The sequence below is a fragment of the Coptis chinensis genome, chromosome 1 (genome assembly GCF_015680905.1).
Source record: "Coptis chinensis isolate HL-2020 chromosome 1, ASM1568090v1, whole genome shotgun sequence".
NCBI lineage: Eukaryota > Viridiplantae > Streptophyta > Magnoliopsida > Ranunculales > Ranunculaceae > Coptis > Coptis chinensis.
Genome location: NC_141456.1, coordinates 87,918,307 through 87,927,192, shown reverse-complemented (window position 1 = coordinate 87,927,192; position 8,886 = coordinate 87,918,307).

The window sequence follows — 8,886 nt, the reverse complement described above, 5'->3', positions numbered from 1 at the left end:
AGAAAACCATATGCATAAATTCCTTTCTTTTAAAAGTTTAGATTTTGTCGATGACTCCTACGTACAAGAAGTCAACACCATCTTCGAGTCTACACAAATCATAGAACCTTTGGTTGCTCCATATACAGAGTTTGAAGACTTGCTGCCTAAGCAAGTATTCATTACTCAAGATGAGGACACCCCAGAAGCTTTTATCGACATACCAACCACCCCGGTACTTAAACCTCTTCCTCCTGAGTTAAAATATATTCAACTTGATCCGGATGGTAGCCATCCGGTAATTATATCTTCTCTATTATCTAAGGAGAAAGAGACACGTTTAATCAGGGTGATTAAGGAACATCGTTCTGCGATTGGTTGGTCCCTAGCCTATATTAAGGTAATTGACCCTAATGTGTGCACTCACCGTATCCATTTGGAGGATAACGCAAAGACTTCTCGTGAACCTCAGCACCATTTGAATCCGGCCATGAAAGAAGTGGTCAGGGAAGAAGTCTTACGGTTACTTGATGCGGGTATCATATACCCAATCTCTGATAGCGAATGGGTCAATATTCATGTAGTTCCATAAAAATCAAGGATTACAATGGTACGTAATGCCAAGGGTGAATATTTTGCCACACATGGTCCAATGAAATGGAGGATCTGTATTGATTACAGACGTTTAAATGCCATGACACGAAAGGATCATTTTCCATTACCCTTTATAGATCAGATGCTAGAACGTCTAACTGGTCATGCTTTTTACTGTTTTTTGGATGGCTACTCTGGCTATTTCCAAATTATTATTGATATTGATGACCAAGAAAAGACTACCTTTACATGTCCTTTTGGAACATACGCCTATAAACGAATGCCTTTTGGCCTTTGTAATGCTCTTGGTACCTTCCAGCGGTGTATGCTTTATATATTTAGTGACATGGTAGAGCGTTTCATGGAAGTATTCATGGATGATTTTCTATCTATGGAGACTCTTTCACTGACAGGCTATCTAGCCTATCTAAGGTTTTGACACGGTGTGAAGAGAAGAGTCTAGTTTTAAATTGGGAAAAATGTCATTTCATGGTAAAAAAGGGCATAGTACTAGGTCACATTGTATCTAGTGATGGCATAGAAGTTGATAAGGCCAACCTAGATAAGATAGCAACTCTACCTATACCATGGACTGTCCGTGATATTAGAGCCTTTCTAGGCCATGCAGGTTTTTATAGGCGCTTTATCAAAGATTTTTCAAAAATAGCTAGGCCGCTAACTAATCTGCTTTTAAAGGATGCCATCTTTGATTTTAATTTTAACTGTAAATAGGCTTTTGAAACTTTAAAAGCCGTCTTAACTTCTGCACCCATTATACAGCCTCCCGATTGGTCTAAACCTTTCGAACTCATGTGTGATGCTAGTGATTATGCAGTTGGTGCTGTCTTGGGATAGAAACTTGATAATAAATCCACTGTTATTTATTATGCTAGTAAAACTCTAAATGATGCTCAAAGGAATTATACAACTACTGAAAAAGAATTCTTAGCTGTTGTTTATGCTTTAGATAAGTTTCATCCTTATTTGGTTGGTTCTAAGACCCTAGTTTACAACGACCATGCAGCCCTTAGGTACCTTCTCGCAAAGAAGGATGCTAAGCAGAGATTAATCCGATGGATTCTCCTCCTGTAAAAGTTCACCTTAGAAATAAAGGACAAAAGAGGGGTACGTAGTTGCCGACCACTTAACTAGACTGACAAACGATGATGATAGTGATTCGGAGTCCATACCCGACTCTTCTCCTGATGAGTATTTGTATGCTATTTTTTCTACACCATGGTATTCTGACATCGTGAATTATTTAGCGGCTGATGCTATTCCTTATGATTAGTCAAGAAATGAACGTAAGAAGTTCTTGGCCAGAGTTAAGCTATACTATTGGGATGAGTCCTACCTTTTTAAGTATTGTACGGATCAGATTATTCGTCGTTGTATTCTCCAGTGGGAATATAATGAGGTTCTCTCATTCTGCCATGAAAAAGAGTGTGGTGGTCATTTCAGTGGTATGAAAACAACTGCTAAAATTCTACAATGTGGGTTTTATTGGCCTACTCTCTTTAAAGATGCCCAAGTGCATTGCAAGGCGTGCATTTGTTGCCAACAACTTGGGCGAATCACGAAGCATAATATGATGCGATTGAATCCAATCATAGTGGTAGAAATTTTTGACGTATGGGGCATTGATTTCATGGGTCCCTTTCCAGTTTCCCACGGCTTCATCTATATTCTAGTTGCCGTGGACTACGTGTCTAAATGGATAGAGGCCATGGCTTGCCATAGCAATGACCATAAGACAGTTGTGTTTTTTGTTAAAGAGCATATTTTCTATTGATTTGGCATTCCCAAGGCCATCATTAGTGATGGTGGAACACATTTTTGCAACAGAGTTGTTGCATCTCTTGTGAAGAAATACGGAGTTACACATAAGGTAGCAACTCCGTATCATCCACAAACTAGCGGACAAGTAGAAGTTTCTAATAGGGAAATCAAAAAGATCTTAGAAACAACTGTGAATCCTGATAGGAAAGACTGGTCAAAGCGTCTATCTGATGCCTTATGGGAATATAGGACTGCTTTCAAAACTCCTATAGGTATGTCTCCCTTTAGACTTGTATTTGGGAAACCTTGTCATTTACTCGTTGAATTGGAGCATCGTGCTATGTGGGCTATAAAAAGCCTTAACTTCAATTTTGATGAGGCGGGTGTCAAGCGCAAGTTGCAATTGAATGAGCTTGAAGAAATCCGTAGCGATTCTTATGAATTCACAAAGGATTATAAAGCTAACATGAAACGTGTTCATGATAAGCAAATTTTACGCAAAGAGTTTGTGGTAGGTCAAAAGGTCCTACTTTACAATTCCCATCTACATATTTTTCCAGGGAAATTAAAAACCCGTTGGACTGGTCCTTTTCTGGTTACTGAAGTCACCCCTTACGGGGCAATCACCTTGGTAAATCCCAAGGACAACAGTACCTTTCAAGTAAATGGCCAACGGTTGAAACATTTTCACGAGCTATTATCCCCTGATGTAGAGGAAGTCCTTTTACAGGATCCTGTCTATGAGGACTAACCTTTTTCATTGGTGTACTTCCTTTCATTTCCATATATTAGTAAGTGCACCATTAAGGTAACCGGGCCCTCCTTATAGAGTGTGTGGCTGTAAATACCGGATCCTAAGTCTACGTTTAACATAATTCACGTTTTCCACTCTTGCATGTTTTCTCGGTTTTTAAGTCATGTCCCTCTATAGTGTGAATTATGCATTTAATGCTTTCTTGTTTTCTTATATTAAATTTTATTCATCAAAAATAAAAGAATTTATTTTAAAATCACACACATAGTAAGTTAAGAAGTCTCGGGAATCTGACTTTAAAAGACCCACTTTTTAAAACAAATTTTCTCAACTCTGTGGCTAAAATTTGTTTGGGGGTGGGGTGTTCGTTCCATCCTGGATTATTCAACTCTCCAGTTGTGTTGGTTAGACCGTTTAATTGTATTACGATTCAGGTTGACATTATCTATGAAATTAAATTTTATTCGTTCGCATAACTTATGTCATGCACGCACTTCGAGGCATTTTCAATCTTCTTAAATGTCACCAATGGTTAGACTAGAGCGTTTTATGGACCATTGGATTGGAAATTCTCTCCTGATCATTTCCATACCTCATTCGTAAAAATCGGCCCGATAACGAAGCAGCAAATTAAGTATGAAGTTGCGCGAAATATCGAAAAATCAAAATCCGAAAATCAAGTGGGCTTGGGCCCAACTTTGCATCCACGTGCAGCGCACGTCCGTCTCTTTCCTTCACACCAACAGTCGCGATTCCATTCTTCAAACCGCCATTACCAAATTTCAAAGCTTCAGAAGCCTAACCTAAAAAAAAAAAAAAATAAGAAACCTAAATACATCCACGCCCAAAGTTAAAACCCACCCCAAATCTCCTCCTAACTACAACCACCACCACCTCCACCAACTTAAACAACCCAACGCCACTAAAAATTCAAAAATTTTGACTTCCACCACCACCACCGCGCCTCCTGCCATTATTTTTAGTTAGGGTGTTTCAAAACAAGTCCCCTACCTTATTCAAACCCACACATCTTATAAAAACTCCAATGGCTCAAAGACGTCGGATATTGCCAGAGCACGCTTTTACTGCCGACCACTTCGCGCCATTTTACAGTGACGAGATGGTTAGGAGAGACTGGAGTAGTTTGTGGTACTCGACAGACGATTTTTACCACGAAGATTTGGTCCGAGAGTTTTATAGGACGAGGGAATTGAATGGGGATCGAATTTTTGTTAAGGTGGCTGGGAGGAGGAGAGAGGTTACTCTTGGGGTTGTTGGCTGAGATTTTAGGCATTCCACCTAGACACCATCTCGATGCCACATTACAGGATTCCCAGTTTACTGCTGTAGAGCCTTTGATGAACGCGACTGTTGCGGAAGGGAACTACAATGCGAGCTCGCATTATGTTCGCCACTCGTCTCTCCGGACCAACCAGCTGGCTGTAGCTTAGTGGATTGGTAGGAATGTCATAGGGAAAGAGAAAGTCAGTGATATCGGCCTGAACTGCCTTCACGTTCTATGGATACTCTAGGAGCAGAAGTATGAGTTCTGTATTTTGGAGTTTTTGCATAACATGATTATGGGAGTTGGAAAGAGTATTGCACCTCTCCCTGTTTTGATAACGAAGATCATGATAACCTTGAGAGCGACTCTGAGGTTTGATAGGATTTGCCTGAAGGAGCACCGAAATCATCATATTTATATGGAGTGTATCTAGAGAATTTGGAGGTTGCCTAAAGAGAGGGTAGTCGAGGAGAGTGACTCGGAGGATGAGGATGACACGGCATGTTTTGATGCCGATGCCTTGGAGAGGTGTAGGTCGGATGCAGAATGCATGGCTGTGATTCACCGCGGCATGCATTCTCTTAATACTATTTGTGAAGACCTCCGAACTCAGTAGGCTACCATGCATCATAACTTCGAGACTCATGCCCGACGCGAGGATGAGCGGTGGGAACAGACGAGGGCTGAGATGAACGCTCAACGCCAGTTCCGAGATGACATGCTTGCACGCTTTCCACCCCAGGGGGGCTCTTCTTCGGAGGAGCAGTCTGTGAGGCACGAGCGTTGTCGCCGCAAGACGGATGGCTCTGGCCCATCGGAAGCCCAAGGGCCATCTGCTTCTTGAGTGCATTCCACTACAAGTAGCGAGTGGTTTAGGGATCTAATAAGTTGATTTGTTTTATTGTATTTGTTTTTATTTAGTACAGATGTAAAAAGATTAGTTCAGTAATTAAATTTGAATTTGGTTGTCGTATGTTATTTGGAATTCAATTTTAATATAAGTTGGTTAATTTCGAATTATGCGTTGTTCATATCATTAATCCCACCATCCCGAATTGTTTGGTGGTGGTATTATTTAGCCTAACATAATTCGTTATATGATCATCTATTTTCAGAAGTTGTTTTGGAGTGAAGGTTAAGAATATTGCCGATATGGGCATCGCTATAAATAGATATTGTGTTAGGATGAAATCTCGATAAATTAGGCAGTATCTAACCTAAATTCAACCTAAAAGATATTAGGTTTGTTTTGGAATAGAGAATATGGGTTGTTTCCGTTTTCGATTTTGGAAATTTTATTATTTTCGGCAATTGCCTTAAAACTTTTTGGGTAACTTCCCGATTCATTTTAGCAACTTAAATCCTATAAAAACTGCATTCATTCTACACTCACAACCCCAACTACATCTCACATTCATCTCTCACGTTTCATTCCCACTTTACCTTATTTTTCCTTCGCACTTTGGTCTCACAGCTCCCCGAGCGCACCTACACCCCAGTGGAGCGCCACCGGCCTGCGCCTCCGAAACCTTGTCGGAGGAATTCTACCCCTCGGGCACCACCTACACCCTCTCGGCAAAACCCGAAATTTACCTCGTGCCCCAAAATACTGGAATTCCAGTTTTCATCCTGAGCGCACCCCGCGCCCATCCTAGGCTAAAAGTGAGCGCCCAAGTGCCTGGAATTCGAAACTCAACAGAACACACCCGCGCCCATCCCAGGCATACATTGAGCGCACCTGCTCCCTGACCCCTGTGGGCACCAAAAATTTCACGTTTTACGAGGGTTGTTCCGGGATAGTTGCAGCTGCTCTAGAGAGTAGTTTTGTGATGACTTCTCCTATAGTAATACCAGAGCAGTCTTCCGAACACTTGTTGGGGAGCGAGTCTTATGGACATTGGTTCCGCGAGAGGATCACGCAGTTCGGATGGAGGAATCTTCTGGTAAGTGAAAATGATTCGTATTCACCTAAGCTTACTGAATTTTTCTACAATAATGTTAAGTTCTATTGTAACCAGGATGGAGAACAAGAATTCTCCGTCATGGTTAATGACACACCCCTAGAATTCAATAATATGTGGTAGCATTAGTTTCGGGAATACCGATACCTGATCCTATTCACACGTGGGGATATATGAACGATAATTCATACCTCTATGACTATACATATTTCCACGAGTATTATGGGGGAGGGGTATTTCGTATAATGGACCAAGGGCGTTACAACATAGCCCTTGGTAGCCTGTCCCTAAATGTTGGCACCACCATGTTATTCATCCTCATGAATATTCTAGGGGAGTTTCAGTTTACTTCTGCAAATAGTACCGCTGGTGACGTTTTCCTTGCTTTAGCTGAGGGACGTCATCGATATGACATTCCCCAAGTATTAGTGGCTAGTTTTAAGAGAGCCCAAAGCATGCCCCATAAGTATCTTCTTATGTCTGTTTTGGTTTGCCGCATCCTGCGCAGTTGTCTACCAGAATTATGTACCCAGTTCACGGATTGGAAAAAGGTTTAAGTCATGAGACCCACCAATTGGGTGGTTCGCTCATTTCGAGTAATGACTTGGCCGGGATGGCAGGTGCAACCTCATTTGGTTGCTCCTTACACCCCATCAGACATAGTAACACTAGAAAGGTTAGCACAAGTTGACGACACACGGCGTCGGGCTTGGCAAGTTATCATGGCATGGTAGGATGCGAAAGAACCTTATCTCTTTGAAGAGGGAAATGAGGAGGACAATGTTTAAACGGGAGTGCAGGTAATTTTTTATTTCAGTTAGTGTCTGCTTATGTCCCAAGCAATCTATTTCTCATTAACCCCATAACGGGTGGAACTCTTATAGAGTTGCGTTAGTTTTCTTTTCTATATTAGTATGTTATAACCTTGTTTTGCAGATGTTCCGAATTTCACGCATTTCAATGGTATTTTCCTACCCTCCTTATTTAAAATACTTTGAGGACAAAACATGCTTCTTGTTTTGGGGGGGGGGGGGGATAGAAACACGTGTAATTAAGACATCTGTTAGGATATAGATCTGTATAATATGCATTTGTTTTCTAGCTAAAAAATTTAAAAATTTTAAAAATATAAATAAAAAGTATGCTATACACTTAGGAACATTGGTATTGTTTTCTTTCTCTATGCTCTCAATAATCTAGAAGTCTCACGTAGCTTTTGCATTATAATAGTTTTTAGAAACTTAGGCTAATATGTAGGTAATAATCCTTGCATCTATCAATAAATATGCTACATGAGTATCTATGATTGTTGGCAATAAGTTTCTGAAATCTAGGCTAGAGTACTTATTCTACAAATCCTGTGAGAATATAGCCTAAAACCTTATATGAGTGACACATTTGAGAAATGACACAAGGGATAAGTAAAATCTGGATAAAGAAATTACACGTCCACTTGCTAGATCACTATACCATATCTTAAGCGAGAATTTAGGCCCTTTTTGGATCGATATAGCCAGAAATTCCAACCTATGAATTATTTTCTGCTAGTCGCCCCTCTGAGCCTTTCTTTAGCCTTTCATAAACCACAAATCCTTTACCCTATTACAAAACAAAACAAAATAAAAAATCAACCTACCCAATTCGTTGAATAAGTTTGAGAATAAAGATGAAGAATAGAAAAGTGAATAACCTTTGAAATCAAGAACTCATTAGTCACTTTAGAAGAGAAAAGTAAGTTTCCATCCAAATAAAAAAATAAAATAAAATGAAGAGTTAGAACTCCAAAAATAGAATCAAGGAGTCAAAAGCCAAAGAAAAAGAGAAAAAAATATGGCTAAAGATGGAAATAAAGTGTAGAAGCAAAAGTAAAGAATAAGGTTTTCTCTAGTTACATAATATGAAGACTCTATTATCTCAGACTTGTTCTCTTTGAATATCCATTTCCTTCCTTCTTAAACCATCTCCTAATCCCTACCACACCTAATAAAAACCTCTAGTTCAATTAGGAATAGGATAGTGTGATAGTAAGTGGCAGATGTGTTTGATCGACTCTGGCTTCCTTGTGTGTCATTGAGTTTGTAAGGTAAAGTGTGCCCACTGCACACTGGAGTAGCGAAACTTGAGCGGAAAAATCAGAGTGATTTTTGTCTTGACATTTATGTGAGGACCTACTTAAGGACGCTATTCCGAGTTTTCAGAAACGGACTTGCTAGTTCATCTCATAGTATTACTCATTATAAATATGTTTATTCGTAGATGATAGATTATTATGCATATATTAGCTTAGATTCCTACTTGATTATTATGTATTCATTTCTAGTGGGATGTATAGATAATTGAGACATAGATAAGGAAACAGTAGTTTTATTTCTGAGTCGTTGTAGTATAGATGAAGTTTGTAAGTACCTTCACTGGAAAACTCTCACGAGGCTATAACTCGTCTACTAGGGAATTCCTAGTGGTTTAAGGCCTTGTTGCATATGGTCAATGCAATCGCACTCGGTGAAACGAAATTAGTTAGAACTCCATTTTTG